Raw genomic sequence first — 19,877 nt, 5'->3', positions numbered from 1 at the left:
ATTCGTTTCCCTTGATTCCTTCCTAATCGAATTTCGGTCACGGCTGTCAATCACAAAGAAGATCAGCCATGTACGCACGAGGTATAGCGTCCAAGTGTGTGCCCAATACACAGGTGCTGCTTCGGTTCCTTAATACAAAGGGATACGACCAAGCCTTCTGATTCTTTTATTCTATGAACTTGTTCGATATATTATTTTGGCTGTATCCTTGTTTGTCTACCAAAACAAAATAAATAAATTTATCAAAAAAAAAAACTATATTATCAACCAGTATTTGATTTGTATACCTTATATATATAAAATAAATAAATTTATCCAGAAACAACTATGTTATCAAACAGCACAAAATTCCATATACATCGTATTACATTTCTCTTACCAATCCAGGCGAAACATGGACGATCACCGATACGTCCATTGGCGGCCTATTCACCCGTCCAAGGCTCAGATGCATGGCCACTACTTCCTCGGCCATACTTCTAATGGACAGTACAATGTATGTTCCATTGTTAGCACTCCCCCACCGTAAACAATCGCTACTATCTCAATGACATCTGATTCTGCCAATCCATCTGGCAGACGTCTTTAAATGACAAGCGAATAGCGGCGTTCCGATAGAAGATAAAAGGGCTGGTTTACTGTGCTTCATGGAATGTTATCGTGATGGTAAAGTTGCCTTGGTGTTTTATTAAAATTCGTACGGAATTTTTATGTTTTTGTTGTGTGTGTGTTTTCTTCGACTTAATACAATAATTAATGGTTTGCATTGATTTGGAATTAAATATTTAATGATTAGATTAGCTAGCACAAGCCTATTTATTAAATATTTGTGGTAATTTATTAAAATGAGAGAAAGGATAAATGTCTATATTTATAATGTTTTTTATAATTGGTGCACTAAATTTCTCAGACACTGCCAGCCGAAGTAACCTTGAAAACAAGAATGTTGTATAATTTTCCTCTTACTGAATTCAAAAGTTAATTTAATACAATTTCAACTCAGTACGACTTCTCGAGCACAAACAACCATTTTACTTATGAATATTCTTTTCTATAAGTTTAAATTTCACAGCAATCAAAAGTAAAACCAATACCACGTGTATTGACGTCCTTCTTGAAACAATTCCAATGAGGACAAAGCGCGAAGGCAAAGTTGACCAACTTCAAGGCATTAAAATTTTGTTACATTCCCCAATAGGTCACTGTTACGCTCGTCTCTTGTGACCGAGGAGTCACCTTGACGTAACTCATTGTTCACCCCAACAGAATTTCAATGGAACGTCATGTAACGTTTTAAATTACCTAAAAACAGTATTTCGTCCCAAATCGTTTGTTTTTCATGTTTGTTTTGAATTATTCAACGCGGCCCACATTTTGAATTTGGCGAATCTCCGTTACGTGTAACGTTATCAATCGTGTTTATGTTTGCGTTAGCCTAAAATGCTGAAATCTACATTCTCAGTAGCAAACATAGTTATCTATTGCTACTTACTAGTTAGAACATACATTCGTTCCTTTAAATTCTTTTAATATACAGTACAGAAAGAAATTTCGGATCATTTTATGCAACTGAAAGACGTGGGTTGCCTGAAGAAAAATGTTGGGTCTATCGTCAACCAATAGCAAGCTTTAAGAGTAGCAAAACAATGGCGAGGCACCCGGACAAGAAGCTAGTAAGAGTTATAAACAGGGGCGCATTATAGCATATAAACAATATGCTATAATGCGCATCTAACCTTAAGATGTTTGCGATAAATTATTTAGCATAAAAAAACCACTTCATTAATACCATGAAAACCTGTCACCTAAATAACACCTTCTATCTTTTATATATAGACTTCAAATATAGTTCTTAAAACAGCTCATACATTTTTCCTACATCGTGCATTGATTTTCATCGTGTTTATTACGTTGTGCAAAGTCAGCTGCAAAGTATGCAGTACCGTTAGTGTGTCAAACTGTCGTTTCGATTTTGGTCACGATATACAATACGTGAGCCGAACGGCTGGCGGTTTAATGGACAAAGGTAAATGGATTTTTCCTTTGTGGTTAGTGAATGTAAGTTACTAAGAAAAAAATCGAAGCTGATGCAGTTCGCCTTGTTGAGTGGAACGACGGTCTTGGTCAACGAGGAGTCATATAGATTCTTGATAATATATTTGTACTAGAAATTATGTGCACAAGTTCATACTTTACTGTCAGTTAGAAAAGACAAAGTGCATCCATACCATAGAGAATGGATCGACACGAAATTGACCAATTTGTAGAAAGTGATAAAGCGATTGTGTGGTCGCAGCATGTCACTTTTCTAAACGACTGTAGTGTAGTGCAGAACTAATCTGCTCCTGCAAAACGAAGTAAATAAAATTCTAGATCAAGAATGTTGAGGCCGCACACGGCTTCCACATTTTCTAGCAATAATTACATAGTAAATATACTACTTGTGATATTATCAATAAGAAGATCACAACTTAGTTAAAGACGTATTTATAGATGCAACTCAGTTTTGTTCTGAAGTGCAATATGAGATGCTGTCAAATTAAAGTCAGCATCTTAAGTCATAGCATATGACGGTTTTTACAGCTGAGTTTTATTTATTTAACAACGCTGACTCAGCTAAAAACAAACTATTAAATACCAAACTTAAGCTTTGTTTATAAAATAGTTCAATAATGACTTCTTGAGATGTTACTCAAAGATGAGATGCACTTATTTAGCCCTCAGTAAGTCAATAAGCAATACCTTAAACGCTTGAGATGTAATTTAGATAATGTAGACATTACTGAAACCACAGGAATGACGAGACTATCTGAGTTGGGGAGCGGGCAGTGCCTTAGGAATGCCCAGTACTAAGTTTCTTGAGTTTTCCTTCCTTGTAAGCGATGACAATGTGTAAATGGTAAACTGCGCGTTAAGTATTAACGCTTATTATTTTAATGAATGTATTTTATGATTCCGTATAATAATTAATTTATTATATTTGCTTGCAGGTAATTATGAACTAATGCTCCAAATTCAACGAGTGATTTCAAGGTGATAAAGTGTAAGAATGTCTTTGAAATTATTATTAAACATACCTACTTAATGCTAGCTCGGAATAAGAAAGCTCTATGGTACCACGATCTAATTAAGGTCAGAAAAAATTAGGCGTAGTATATAAATCACAAAACACAGAATATAGTACAAAAATAACAAAACGGTAAACCTGCATTTACATTACCATTTACCACAAAAGTCCAATTATGATTTCAATATACAAAATAGTTATAAAACAACAATGAACGTCGATATCGATAAAAAGTGCAAGAATCGAGCATTACATCAGGCCACCTAATAACTCGATTGCAGTAATGGGGCACTTTCACTCGGATCGGTGCATCGGCGCCGGCGCAATCAAAGGTTGACCGACCGCGACCGTTCCTTCCAATAGATGGACGGATGTGATCGAGATGGCACGGCCATCGTTGGCAGATGAATAGACATTTTCTAGAAAGGTTATAGATTTTTTTTTTTATTTAGGTGTGTTTTTATTTTCAAACATTACTGGAGTGAGTGATTTTGCAATAAAAGCAAGCGGGTACGAATATCATGCATATCATTAGACGCAAACATATTTAGCTTCTTATTGATCTTACATGTTCTAAAAGAATCTACGAATAAATCTTCTAAAAATATCGTATATCTAATATAAAATATCTAATATACATAATAAAAAGAATATATATTAAAGTTTGACAAACACTTCTTTGCTGCATCATGCATCACTAGCGTCAATTGCTCGGAAGCATTTAACCTTGTTTAACAATAGCCCACGCAAAATATAAAAACCTAGTTAAAACGCATTAGGTAGAAAGTGATTGATCAGAGGTCAAACTGACCTCACGGGCGCATCCGGCGGCCTCGACCTTGTCATGTTGCAACATAGACATTACCTAACGACACTGGTAAATTGGTCACAGGCTGCCCAGAATTTGTAATTTAATTAAATGCAGGGGCCTTATTCTCTATCCCACACGTTATTTTAACAGTGTGTAACAAGCACGGAACACAACCCATCATGTTTAGGACTATAGAAATTTGGCTTACAGAATACCATTCCACGAACATTTCTCGAAGATAACATGCCACGGCCGCGTTACGCGTTTACACTATCATACAGAATAAGGGCCCTGTTCGAATTGTAATTGATATTGGAATGTATTCCCGATGACTATATATTCGATTGCCAGATTTTTTGCCACTAGGGTTGTACCAACTGGTGGGAGGAATTGACGTTTGAAACAATTTTTAATCTGTAGTTGTATTTTTGAAAATTAGTAAAACTTTGGTACCATTGAAATTACTACTCACGACATCTGGTGAGATTAAAATTATTTTCCATTATTTAAATGATTAGTTGCAAACTTACATTACTGCAGAACATAATAACCAAAAAAAAAAGGGTTTTCAATACAAAAAAAGTGTCTATAGACACAAATAAACAATAAGCAATAGTTGTAATATAGTTTAAAATGTGTCGAGAATTCATTCAAAGCCTGTACAGAATTAAAAAATATTGATGCATTCAAACTTGCATATTACAAGTAAAAGGCAATCGAACTACATTCACAAAGATTTAAAATAAATCGATTTTTAAAATTACATCGTATACATTCGAATGAATCAGTTCTAATTTCAAAATACTTTTCAGTCACTTCGCAAACGATCCATCACTTCGAATGATGAATGGTCGATTTTCGAATAATATAAAACAAGGTTCGACACTATTGGTGTCAATATCGTACATTCAAGTTTATTGTAACAATACCAGATATTCCATCACGGGTCGTTAAACAGTATTGATTTGGTGTTGCGACATGACCTTGCTCATACTGACCGCAAAAGGTAAAACGATATTAGTAATTGTACGAACTGAACTGAAGTTGTAAAAGATGCGATGTTTGCAATTCTTTATGACTGTTGAAGAACCTATTGAGTGAAGTTTATCTACGTCATCGTTAAAAATGTACATTTATGGCTTTTGCTTGCGGTTTCGCACGCATGAAAGAATTTTCCGGGATAAAAGTCCCGCTATATATTTTACCGGGATAGAAAGTAGCCTATGTCCTCTCTAGAATGTCTAACTATTGGCTTACAACATTTCATTGAAATCCGGTGGGTAGTTTTTGAGTTTATCGCGTTCAGACAGGCAAATGCAGTGGGAGACTTTGTTTAATAAATTGTAATATATTTTTTAAGAACTTTATAAGAGGAACAGTTTTTACGTAGCGCATGCAACGGAAGCTTTTAAAAGAAATAATTTTTCCCCGTTTTTGCAATCTTTTTCATTGATACCCGCTCCTATTAGTCATAGCGTGATGTTATAGGCATAGCCTTCCTCAATAAACGGGCTAACCAATTCTAAAAGATTTTTTCAATTCCAACCAGTAAGTAGCTCCTGAGATTAGCGCGTTGAAACAAACAAACTCTTCAGCTTTGTATAATAGTGTAGATATTTTATGTTTATTTTTTTATTCGTTTTTTTCGTATATCTAAATAAGATGAACAGTAACTTGACTTTGATAAGCGCTATACCTGCCCATAAAATCTTTATTTGTAAGGACGCACTGTTTCATTCTTGCTTGGTAGCAGAAAAGATAAGGCGGTATTATTAACTCAGACGTGTTTGCGCTTAAAGCGACTTATTTATATACATTTTAGTGACGCGTTTACGTCATCTTCGAAAAACACTTTTAAAACAATTCTATTATAGTTGCAAATGTAATGCTGCATAATAATAATTAATAGTGTAACTGTTTTGATGTTATATGTGTATAAATAATAAATCAATAATGGAATTATTTAGAATTATAAATAATAAGCTTCATTCTTGAAATGCTTATTAAACTGGTGTGATTTACTCAATTTCAACAAAACTTAAAATCTTCGACATGATTATATCAAATCCTCTAGATCGAATAATTACAAAACAAACACACAAAAATATCACTAACAAATGCGATTTTAATTTAATTTTGATCCATCGTAAACATAATTTCTTCACGATAAATTAGCCTTTACTTGGATGTTGTAAGAAACAGGTATACGGGCTCAGTGCACACCAAGATGGCAGTGCGTATTAATCTTCGAACTGACGCAACCAGACCGAAATCTGTACGTTGACCCTTAACGCAAAAAGCGGCGGCTTGTTAACAGAAAATATTACATATAAACATAGGCGCCACTAAGATTAATATTAGGGAGGCGCATTTGTAACATTATCCTACTAATATAAATGCGAAAGTTTGTTAGGATGGATGTATGTATGTATGATCCTCTTTCACGAAACAACTACTGAACGGATTTGGATGAAACTTAACGGTAACATTGGTTATACATTAGAATAACACATAGGCTAGAATTTATAATGATTTTGTGTAATTTGGTCATAATAGACATATCAAGTAAGTTGGAAAAAAATGCATCCAGGAAAACTCTTCCACGCGGGCGAAGCCGCGAGCAAAAGCTAGTAATACATAATATCATTAAGTTTCTTTAATATTTTATAATATAAAAATGCTTTATTATAAAAAAGTACCTCTGTAGTTGATAGTTCCAATTGTTACAACTGTATTTAGTGATTTATATTTTTTGTGATTTATTTCTGGCACTCCCGGCGCCCCTGCTCATAAACATACCTTTATAGCCTTATTTTTCGATTCTAGAAATAATCAACCGTTTTTAAACTTTAATGTAGTCTATTTATGGTTTGTTTACCTTTACTCTGATTGAGTATTCTGTTTGATCATTCCGCATACATTCTCCGTCATTATCGGATAGCGTTCGTATTTCATCAAACATTTTGAAACATTCTCCGGTAAACGAGAGATCTCATTACATTTTCCTATTGAGAACTGTTTGCTAATGACACTTCATGTCTATTGTAATAATGAATATTTCCTCGACGTGTTTGAGTACTTAAGTACAGTCAGCCACAAAAATAGCTGAACACATTCAAAATTATAAATAGCTTTTAATACTTTGCGTCCTTATCAACAACTGTTTTCTCTCCACTGAAATAAACTTCTAAGAGTTAACTTTTATTTAGGTAAAGAAAAAAAAACAATCGAAGTTAATGTGCAGAAGCGTTTTGAAGTTTGGAATTTGTTCAGTTACTTTTGTAGCTGACTGTACATAAAATATTTAAAAGACTAATATCAATCCATACTTTCCTGTCAGCATTGAAAAATCATCAATTTAGTATCAAATAACCCACTTCTAAGAAGACCCAAACGACAATGCAACATTCGTAATGCTAATCAAGTTAAAAATAATTTTATCCACGCCTGCCGTTCAAATGTTTGCGCAGCTGTGATACATCGATATTATGATCGATTATTCGAGTGAGTCGAATCGATTCTACGTGTTATTTCTAACGATCGTTTGATAGGGCTAGCTATTTATGGTGTTTGTTTTTGCGTACAGCAACTACGTCATTTGTACCTAATCGGAGATTAATGTCCTTTAATGAAGTCTTATTGTGGATAACGATGTGTGGTTTTTATAATATTAGTATGTGTTAATGAATTACCTATTATAATTTTTTTTATAAATAATGTGATGAGTATGTTAGATATGAAATGATACTAATAGTTACAATTTATTATAAATTTTATAGTGCGTAACAGAGACATTATAAAAATATGGTAATTCTTAAAGTGTAGCGTAAGTATGTATTTTGGCTCCAATAGCCTTTCCATAGAGCGCTAGCACTCTGGAATTGAGTGAAAAAAATTCAAATTTTAAAGTGCTAGTTTCCTGTGGCAAACGTTGAAATTTTCCTAAACGGAACCCGAAACATATTATAGGTACTAATATACATGAATAAGGTCTACAAATCGTTTTAATGACAATCAGATATTACATGAATTATGAAAGGTAAGCCGGCGGGAATCATCCAGTTTCCGATATAAAATAACTAATAAGCACACATTTTTATGTTACATACAAATCACGGTAATATTAAGTAAAAATATTAAATAATTCGCGGAATACCTCCAACAACGCATTAGGTATTTGCCTAAGAGCCTTAAATATTAGCTTGGTTTGGCACATAGTCGATATAATTGTGCTTGGAATACTAAACAGTGATCTAATGTTAAACTATAGGAAAACTTTGGGTAGTGCATCACACATACTAATATCAAAATTATTTTAACCAAATAGTTTATATTATATTGTTCGGTTATGGTAAAACGCGAACACGCGACGCATTTTGGTGCCAACGTTGCACATATCGATTATTGATGCTCACATACTAATTTAAAACAGTGCACTACGTACAACCGTCGCGATCGGGTGCACCACCTTTAACACAACATTTTATAACATTATTTCTAACATTTGTATTGAACATTTATAAACATTTAAACTTTATAACTTTATTTATATTTATAATTTATGTGAGTATTTCTTAAAATTTACGTAACGAAATAGTGTTTAAGAAATGTTATGCTTTTTTCCGTCTCATTTTTGTTTTTTTTTGTTTGTCTTAATATATTATTACTGTTTACTATTTGATAGATCGAATGTACCAAGGCAAACAAAAAAAAAATAGATGTTGACAATAAATGTATAACAAAATTTCGTAAAAACTATTTCGTTACGTTTAATTATTTTGACAAATATTCTTATATATTTAGATTGTAAGTTAATAGTTATTACTCTTACTACAAAGGTCATATGCCCTTAGAAAATAGGATAATGTAAAGACTAAGGCTAAACAGGCAATAATACCATATTAATGATCATGAATTCATAGAATTTAAATACAAATTCTTCAAATAACGTGTAATCGAAATAGGTACAAAGCAATGTTAACAAGAAACTAAAAAAAACAGCAAAGTTAAAAATGCTAGATAATAATGTCTCATTTCTGAATCACCCAAGGTTTGATTGTTAGAAGATGCTTTAGGCATTAAGTCCTGTATACATTTACTAGATATAATTTTAAATAAATAAAAAAAAATCTTACATTTTATTATATAGGCGGATTCCACTCGCATAAAATATCTTTCACGAAATACGAGTTCCAATGTATTCCTTCTCGGGATGATATGAAATATGTGCCTTTCTATACCAAATCTCATATAAATCCAAACCCAATAAGGTACTAAGGTTTATTTCAAACATATAAAAACAAACACTGAATCTAATTCATTACATTAGCAAGATTACAACACACTGGCACAAAAAAAAAAACAAATAGAATTCTATTTTTGAATAAATGAAACTAATTTATTCTAATGATGTGGAGATGCGCCTGCATCTGCCTATAGTCACGTCGCGGTGCGTTGCCCTCAATAATGCATTTTGCGGTCAAGCTGTATCAAATGCGGCGCGTGTAATAGGCCTGTGGACTGACCCTTAGGCCATGGTGCAAGTTATAGGAGCCTTTTTCAGCAGTTATATTAATTTTTAGTTAACGTTATTGATGAAAACGAGAAAGCCTGGAGTTCCTCTTTTTTTTATGCTATTTTAACTACAATATCGTCATGTTTGATTGACGTTAATTTTCAGCTTAAATAATATGAGCAGTGTTTGATGAGGATTAAAAAAAATTACTGTTCGTGACTTAAATTTTTATTTTTATGTATTTTTATCGTTAGTAGGATATCTTTAGTATGGCCTTTGTACGAACATGCAAAAATGTAGCATTTAAATATTAGCACATAAATGACAAGGTTGCACTGAATTTAGTTCCATATAAAGATTTTGACCGGTATTTGTTTTCAATGTTACAAATATAAACTAATTTTGTGTAACAATTGCAGCTTGTTTAACGTAGCGACTTCCTTATTCAGCGATTTGACCGAGTATTTTTTATTAAAAAGCTTCAAGTATTTAATTTTAAAAATGAATTGTTTAGTTAAGAAGTGATTGTAAAATTTAGTTAAGATTTTTTTATATCATTGTATTGAAATAATAAAAATATAAATATTGTACAAACGAGTGTTCAATTTGTTATTAAAATAAGTCTTTAAACTGACACTATATATGTAATTTCTAGTAGTAAAACGAAATAGTTATTTTGATATATTTCAACACATTCCATAGCGTGCGCTTATAACTTGAACCACAAATGTGTAAGATGAGGTAACCCTCTAATACCAACATAATGCAAAAAGGCGTAAGCGAATCGTAATTTTTCTTACCTTTCCGTGGGAAAGGGATTATGAGAAAAACAGCATGAATAAAATAATGTAACGCTTCGTATAACTTGGACGTAATTTTACCATTCCAGTTTAATGACAGTTTCTTAGTATCTAGTGTGTAATATGTGTATGAAATGTAAGGTGTTTAGGGCCTATGACCATTGCGACAAAAAAAATTATGTGCGGAGCAATTCCAATAGCACGTTTGGAATGAAACTGTCTACGAAGTTTCAGTTAGAAGTTTATTAATGCATTATAATTTTGCAATGATCTTTTCGTTAATATAGGCTTGCTGCTGCTAGTATGTTTCAAATTGTAGAATTATACTGATATTTTCTATTTAGATCTACATCTTATTAAAATGTATGCATTAATTCTTTAATCACATACGTATTGTACATTGCATCAAAAAAGGTCTGTTAAGCAAAAGAGGCCAAATTAATGCATTGACAACTAGCAACCTGATACTTGCAACTTCCGGCAATCTTAGGGCCAGTTAATTTGATACCGTTAACGATGTCGCGAAGTTTCACATTCGTTGCGACATTGAAATATGTAAGTTTCAATCAAGCGTAAATGTTTGGTAACAGTGTCCATATACTGTTTAGCTAATTTGTGGGCGGAGAACAACGATGAACAATTATGTTTTGTGTAATGCGGCTCAGGTATTTATGAAGGTGTTTTTTTAATTCAAATTCAAATTCAAAATTTTTATTCATGATATCGGGTTAATAGGTACATTGGTCTTAAGTAATCACGATAGAGTTCGCCGACATCTGCTTTTGTAGCATATAAATGTTTGGAAAATAGATGCTTAGATCTAGATTAGAATTTAAGTAATAAGTTTAAAGCAAATACGTAACCTTTGACAGAACAAATAAAATATATATTTATTTATTGCTTTGAATGACGAGACGAGCTTGCCGTTCGCCTGATAGCGATACGACTGCCAATAAACTAGAAACACCACCCAACACCTTGAATTAAAAAGTATTGTTTGGTATTTCACTTCTCGCCATCCTGAGACATGAGATGTTAAGTCTTATTATGTCCAGAAGTTACACTGGCTACAATGTCATTAAAATGTTTAGCGGCTGAAATATAACATTGCGGTGGTACCTAGGCGGACTCTCGCATATGAGAGATCTACCACCAATTAATATAATTTATAAATCAGTTTCCTTGAAAGCTGGCTAGTTTCAGTACAATTAATAAATATATTTGTATGTAAATGCACAAGTGTATTGTATTTTGCCATTCGAATATGTAGAGTATACGAAACAATCGAAAAATTTGCAAAATATAACGCAACGTTTAATACTTTTAACAATTACAATAAAACTGTAACACTTTCTATATTGCACTAAGTCTAGATACAGTTGGCCCGTGAAAGCGACAGTGGCCTCGCATGCATTTCCATTGGCCGGGTTCTAAGTCACCGAACGAAGGTGAAAACGCGCCATATTGGCGATTAGTTCTCGCCGCCGCCGGGGGTGGCGCTAGCAAGGTCGAACGCGCTCACCGTAACGTGCGTACGAATAGTTAACGTTACGAAACGGTTTACAGAATAAGGGTGCGGCGAGAATTTGTCGGTGGAATTGAATTTTTTACAACTTATTTGGTTAAGACTGCCTCGGTGGCGTAGTTGTACTGTATGCGCGGTACGGCAGCGCTCTGAGGTCCTGGGTTCGAATACCGGGTCGGGCAAAGTGATATTTGGGTTTTTCTGCTCAGTATCAGCCCGGAGTCTGGAATTTGTGCCCGATATGGCGATAGGCTCGCCCCCTATCACATCATGGGACGGAACACACTTGGCGAAAAGTGGGTACCATGGTTGCGCCTCTGCATACCCCTTTGGGGATAAAATGCGTGAATTGTGTGTGTGTTATTTGGTTAAGGTGTTTTCGATATAGCTAGGCGTATAGGTATTTTTTAAGCAGAACCATATTAATTATGGAGCGTAATAGTTCAATTATACGGCCATAACAGACAATAGCCAATTCACGTTTCACATTTCACGCTATATCTAAATGGATTTATGATTGCTTTAACAAAGACCGCTTTTTTATTTCCGAATATGGGTAGGGAGCCTACAATCAAATCATGATAATCAAGAAAAAGTCTCACGATTTGTTTCAGCCTTGTACACTGCGCTATTGGAGCACACGAACTCCAAAAAACAATAAACCTTTGACCCGCGAAACTGTATCATTGCGAAAAACTCTTAACAACCTTGCCATAAATTCTTAGGTCATATCTGCAATTGTAAATTTCTCACGTCTTGGTTGTAAATCTAGACAGATAGTATTGAGAGAACGGCCTACTTTAGAACGCGGTTATGGAAACGTGCTGGTCTGCGCACGCGCAGCGTGGCTCGTGACGTCTCGTCTGAGCGAATTTAATTTCGATACCGTGTCGAGAATAGAGCTATGAATATAAATAGGCTTTGAGTCATAATTATATGGGTAATTTTGAAACTTTATGTAAGGACAATTTTACATAGTAAAAGCTTACAATACATTTTATTTTATATCATATATAGAGGTACAAAAAGTAGAGGAATGCTATAAATTTCTTAAGATTTCTTCGATACAAAGAACTGACATCACTATTTTACAATAATTATAATAAGCATTAGGACTTTAGCGATACGGGCCCGAATCATTACTACAGTTAGAGAACTTATTCCTCCATAATATGTATTGCGAGGTTTTGTTGTTGATAGTATTTCTATTTTTAAATTTTTAAATCATTCTCATACTTCCATAACTGGCCCTATTACTTAAGTATCCATACAAATAACCACGCATGGATATAAACTTCCTTTTATTCAAAGGTCGTGTCTATAGTTTCGTAACACGATTACGTCGGAAGCGATATGTTTGGACCGCACGCGCACCGCCCGCAGCGGTACTAATGGCGTCCGCCAGGTGGCGCGGATAGGCGTTGATTGTTTGGTATTATGATACTATGTTTTTGGGTAGTAATTTAGTAAAACTATAGCTGAGAACGGTTTTAGTAGTGATAAAGCCGAGTTTGTAGACTCTTCATAGTATGAGTCCGCAGCCTTAACTGGAGGTTAAAACTTTGTTGGTGCTTTTCCATCTAAGATATTAACAGATGCCTAAATTAAATGACCATTAGCCAATTTTAAAAATCGCTTATTCTCAGAGAGGTAATTTTATATTTGTCAAAAAGCTTTACGCCTTCTGTCCTATACGACCTCTCACTCCTTAGCATCATGCAGCTTGGTTGCTGGAACCGACAATTTAGTAGTACCAAACCAGAGAAGCCTACTTCGCAAATATTCAAAAGTCACCCAATCACTGCCAAAACGATACGCTTCTCATGTTACACTTCTGCATTGCCTACGTTACGTAACAAACAAAATTAGGTGTTATTATAACAACCGATCGTGTTGTAACAACTGTGCATACGTAATGTACTTAAACTTTCATTAGCGATACTTCGGGCCATTTCACAATTATACCTTCAGTAAAAAGATTACAATAACAGTGTATGCCATTTAAGACCGCACAGAGAGAGTTGTTTGTTGAGGATGTGAATAGATTATAGTAGGTATAGTAAAGGCATCGAACCATCATGCCAGTCGTCAGTACCATGAAAAAGTAATTTACTTGGATTATCCCTCTATTTTATTATATGATGGAACTTGAAGGTTGCGCGCAGTTAATATCTGTTTTTTCTAGGCATATTATCGATAATGTTGGGGTTATTTTTTTACTCCGAACTAATTTTCTTTCTTGTGCTATATATACAAATAATACACAACATAGGATCTGGGATAAAATAAGTTTTTTGTTTTTTGTTTTTTCAATTTTATTTATTAAGGATTACCAATGAAATTAACAATATTACATACAAAACATTAATAAAAAAACATCTAGACTAATTGCAATTTCAAAACAGCCAACCATAACATTCGCTAGGTTAAAAAAAATAATTAAACATATAAAAAAAGTTAAAATAGTAGTTTAGTTTTAATAATTCCGTTTGACCCTTAAAATACCGGTTTATGGCTAGTTAAATACATCTTTACTATATAATAAATTCATCGTGCGCGAATTTGTCGTGCCATAAATGTCCACTTTTAGCACAGATTTGTGGCTACCAGCACGGGAGTAACGTATTAGAGTGCGCTAACGCTTGAACGCTTGGCATTTTGCGATAACCAATTAAAGGGTGTCCGCAGTGTTGCCCAACCGCTTCAAGCAACTAAATATCTAGAGAAAACTAAATATTAGGAATACAGCTCGGGTCTAGGATTTAAGTGGTGCTTTTACCATATTAGTTGAGAAATATTTGCTTAGAAAAACTGATGGTTGTAATGAAAAAGTAGCTCTCGCGTTCGGTCAGTGACAGTTGGTAATAACGTATTACTGATGACGCAATTGCTTGATGTGTTTACACTTGAATATACTTAAATTTAGATATTGTAATCTATAAAAATGTGTTATCAATAAATCAATTAATTGTATCATTAAAAATATTGTCAGATCATTCTGTAAAAAACTTTAAAAAATATTTTCAAATTGTCTTGTGCAAAATAATTTGATTCGAAAAAAGAAGAGAAGACACTATTTTAAAAATAACATTCTTTAGGGCATCTCACGTATGTTATATAATACAAAGTTCAATTATTGTCCGCTCCGGGAACTGAACTTACAAGTTCACGGTTCACGAACTGCGCTTCCACTAAACCAATAGGGCTGATAAACATAATATCCATGTTTAATGATATTTCTCAACACTTAATTACCTCAAACTTATCAACGTCATTATACAAGTTAATATCCAGAGTAATAACATTTATATTATGAATTTAACTAATGTTAACTAGGTTAATTAAAATAGTTTATTACACAACGTAACTTATTTATATTACTTATGTAATGTTATACAATTTCGTATTGTTTACTTTTAATGCATTAGTTTAGATGATTTCTCTTTGCAATTAAGACGGCGCGTTCTATTTATTTTCTAATATACATTATAGAACTAATAACGTTGGATATTTTGATTTGGATTTATTTATACACGCTACGTTTATTGAATCGTTCTTCTTCTTCTTTTATATTATGGCTGCCAATAATAGCAGATACAAAACAAAAAGCGGCTATAAAATCAGATCGCCATTTCAAAAATCTATTGATTCGTTGGTAGAAGGATTTGGGCACGAAATGTATGATGAATTTGACATCAGAGATATTGGAATGTAGTCATAAATCTCGTGAAACCAAACTTCATGCTGCGCTATAGTCTGTCAAAATGACTTCTTTTATAATAATCTCTTTTATGATAACTAGCAATTATTATACATCGTATTTTATTTATTACAACAAGACAATATAAAAGAATAGATAGTATACCTAAAAGGCCGGCAACATATGCCATCTGGTATTGTTGGTGTCAGGCGGTGATCTTTTACCATAAGGTGGACCGTATGCTCGTTTGCCTCTATATTTTCAAAAGAAGAAAAAAAGAAAACAATATTGTCACAGAGACGTCGTTTTTCGTGAACAATGCTACACTGATATATACAGTCTTACTTACAAAAAAATCGCAAAGCTATGCTTAGTTAAAACACAAATTTACTCGATCAGCTGTAACTCAAAACCCGCCATCTTGCCTTTCAATAAGTTTTACTTTAGGAAACCGGTGATGTTTTTGACAGCTATTTAAGCAATTGTTAAGCATCTCTTAGCATTAAAACAAGTTTATAAGTCAGACTGCTACTGTTAAAGTTACTGAAACAGTAATTATCCGTTTCATATCAGAAGTTGATAGCGTTTGCGCGGAGCTTTAATCTCTCTACCTTCTGAATTGTAAAGTTAAACAATCGCTTGTAATTGTGAATCAGAATACTATTCAGGTTTATTGATGAATGTCTGTGTTTCCATTCACATAAACGTATGCAAATAGCTTTGATATATGATAGTTTGCCAAATGCGTAGGGTTCAATTGCTATTTCAAATGCATTATGTGTAATCGGATTTCATTCATAGAATTCAGATAATCTTAAACACGATATATTTTGTGAAGGTATTTGGGCGTTTGTTAGAAATAAGCGCAAAGACCGCGGAAATGATTTGGTTGAAAATTAGCACATAGATAGACAATGGTCGTATGGGATATTTTGATTCCAGAAATTCGCGAGACTGTTGTACCGGGATAGCTTTTTTACGCAGGTGAAGCGATGAGCACAGTCTAGTACTAATATAAAATTATTTTATTATTACAATTTTTTTATCAAGATAATGTTCTGACGGACTGCCTAGGTAGCGTAGTTGTATGATAGTTCCTAGTTAGTAGTCTCGTGTTTCGATGCCCGGAACGGGCAGTGATATTGGATTATTCTACTTAGTATCAGCCCGAAATCTGCTATTTGTATTCAATATGGCCAGAGGCTCACCCCCTATCACATCATAGGACGAAATACACACAGCGGAAAGTGGGTACCCCAGTAATGCCTCTGCCGACCCGTTCGAGGATAAAAGGTATGAAGATAATTACTTCAGAAAAAGTCCAACTTCGCTGATTGTTTTGTGCAATATACTCTATATAACGCAACATACAGCGGCCTAAATACCATTACGTAACGTTTAGATGGTACAGGATACCATTAGTATTCACCCACCATCAGAACTTTCACCACATTAATTCCCCAGGTGTAGTCGATACACCGCGGATTCAATCCGATGACAATTAGAGCGGAACTGTTACCTCAGATGAGCTACGTTTTATTACAATGTCTGAATTAGTTTTGCATAATTTTTAGTTTAGGTTGATTATGATTTTTAATTGAAATGTGAACTTTATTTTTTTATTGATAGAGTGCATGCTAAGATTATGGTGTAATAGATATTATTAAATATAATTTAATACAATTATGAAAAGTTGTGATGATGTTTGCGTGCCGTAAAGTTTGATCTAAACAGCTAAGTTTATATCGATGCAATTTACATATTTAGCCTCGAACTTCTATGAGAGCAGAATTAGAGCGTTTAGAGAGTGAAAGCAAGCTAGATTTTTTAAAATACAATTTTTTATTAGTATACCTTTGTACGTCAAAACACAATCAGAATAAGATACATAGAATTCGGTAATAGCTGGATATTATTAATGATTCTAATTTCAACAATTCAAATAATAAAATGTTGATATAATATAAAGAGACTTTGTGTTTGCCATGCAACCTTAACAGGATTAACATATTATAGGCTATTTGTTAATCCAAAAAAGTGTAGTGAATTTTATTTCAGGGAAGCTTTGATTTAAGAAACACATGCTTTAGCTAGTTAAGAAATTAATTTAGTATCTATGTTTTTTCGGGGTAAAGTAGTAAAATGGTTAATCAAATAGATTATTATTGTTTCCTTCATAAGACGTAAGATAGATAAGAGAGTTGATACTCTCTCAAAATATTATTGAACAAATGCACCAACAATAAGTCTTTTAATAAAAATATGGATTACATAACTGTTGTACATTGTAATTGTATTTCGCAAACAGAGGAATATTATATTCTGAATGTAGTGCATATTGTCCAAACTCATGATTATGTAATTCATTTTATTAAGAAATAGTTGTGATAAATATGAAAGATACGTAATATCCGCATGTGTGTGGACTTAATTTGAAGTGTTTATTTGATTAAAATAATCAAAATTCTTTGTAAATGAGTGTACTAATATATCATGCAGAGAGGTCTCTATATAAAAATTAATCTCTATTTCCCTTCGTCACGATACAACTTGAGAACAACTTAATTTTCATATTTTTTATTATTTTGTTATATTTTATAGTGTTTCTTATGGAAAGAAAAATTAAGAAAATTGGAAAATTTAAAAATTTTATGATTATTTTAACTTATCGGGCTTGGCAATTCGCGCGTTAGATTAATGTGAATTTACCAGATAGATGTATTATTTAATAAAAAAAATTGTATAATTTTTCGGTCCATACGGGGCCTAACTTCGTAGTATACCCTATCCATTAAAAAAGAATTATCAAAATTGGTCGAATCTGTAAACAGTTACGCGTGGTCTAATAAAAATACACGTATCGAATTAAGAATCTCCTCCGGTTTTTAAAAAAGAAATATTTATACAGTTTGTAAATGGATTCGATAAGTATTCATATTATTTCATGTTACGTATAAATTAATTTGTTTCGCCTTCATGCATTATAGTTATTCATATAATACATTTCATTAAACACTTTTTAATATCGCAATATTGCTGACAAAAACATTTTACAATTGTAATAAGGTATAATATGGAATATAGTTGGAATGAAATCATTTACAATAGTTTAAAATTATGCTGTTCTGAAAACATTCTCTCGGCTTAATAAAATGTGGAACGAAAAGAAAAAAAATATTTTTTCTTTTAAAATATTGTAATGTGAATGTTGATTTTATCGTTATAAACGTTTTCTTTCCGCGTCTCAAATTCATTGTATAATACTCTTTTATGATAATTCTATAAAGGCATTCACTTTTAAAATCCATTATAAAGAAGTAATCCAAAATTTCTATTAAGATCTGTTTGATTTGTAACAAAAGTTTGTTTGTTCAAAAGATGTGATAGTTGCTTCTTATTACAATTTGCAATGTGATGTAATAACAATAGGTTTATTGTTAAAGTTGTAGAAAATACTTTTGTAAGATCTTTGAATTATATTTAGATTTTATGATTGATTTATTGTTCTCATCTTGTTAAGTTTACTAATATATTTAAAACAGCAATAATAATTAATATGATTCCGGCCTGGCTCGAACTGGCGGCCTTCTACGTGTAAAGCAGATGTGATAACCACTACACCATGGAACCATTTATAAGGAAGAAGTTAATACTGAAGGTCTGATGTGAGGTTTATTTCATTCAGAAATTATAAAAAAAGAAATCCAAAAATGTGATTCCGGTCAGGATCGAACTGGCGGCCTTCTGCGTGTAAAGCAGATGTGATAACCACTACACCACGGAACCAGTTGTATTATGAGCCGTAAAAGTCGCTCATAGTCTTTGTTTCATTATCACATATTATTTACTCAGTTTTATCGTGAGTAAATAAAATATATTATGCTTATTTTACCCGCACTTTTAGGAGATAAATTAATCCGGGATAATAGATCTTTTAGGAGATAGGTATATCTATCAAATTTCAAATTCGTTCAACTGTTTCCTATTTACTTGTTACAATCAAACATGTAACAAATTTTCGCATTTATAATCAATATATACATGGTCGCTGCCAATATTACTTTTAGAGAGGTGCATCTGCATTTACACACTACACTTAATAATCATTAAATTAATATATTTTTAATATTAAAACCGTGTGGATTTTTGTATATGCTGAACAATAATAAAACGTTTCTGGTCAATAGTTCTCATTATTCAGTGACTTATTTTTTATGTTTTGTTTTGGACAGGGGGTGCACACTGCACGTGCACCTCCGTTACACTGACGTCTCAGAGTCCATGACTATAATACTGCCGTGTATTTCTTTTTTTTTTATTATTTTAGGCAAGCATTCAATACCTTATGTAAAGGCTAAAACTCACGAGTACTCATCGCACATTTGACATTGGCAGAATTGTCGAAATCGGCACTAATTGCCATAAAAAAAAAAAAATACTGCCGTGCTAAGCGCAAAAG

At 33.1% G+C, this 19,877-nt stretch overlaps 1 protein-coding gene and 1 non-coding gene across 2 annotated transcripts in view; one reads left to right on the top strand and one right to left on the bottom strand.

Annotated features, from left to right (window-relative positions):
• LOC115441262 (mucin-17) overlaps positions 1-19,877 on the top strand; it is a 131,365-nt gene that overhangs the window by 61,543 nt on the left and 49,945 nt on the right. The window lies entirely within an intron of this gene.
• Trnav-uac lies at positions 19,132-19,204 on the bottom strand. The gene has a single exon. It is a non-coding gene; the product is annotated as a tRNA-Val (tRNA).

Source organism: Manduca sexta, chromosome 25 (assembly GCF_014839805.1).
Source record: "Manduca sexta isolate Smith_Timp_Sample1 chromosome 25, JHU_Msex_v1.0, whole genome shotgun sequence".
NCBI lineage: Eukaryota > Metazoa > Arthropoda > Insecta > Lepidoptera > Sphingidae > Manduca > Manduca sexta.
The sequence above is the reverse complement of the archived record's forward strand: the minus strand, read 5'-3'. Positions and strand labels throughout refer to the sequence as shown.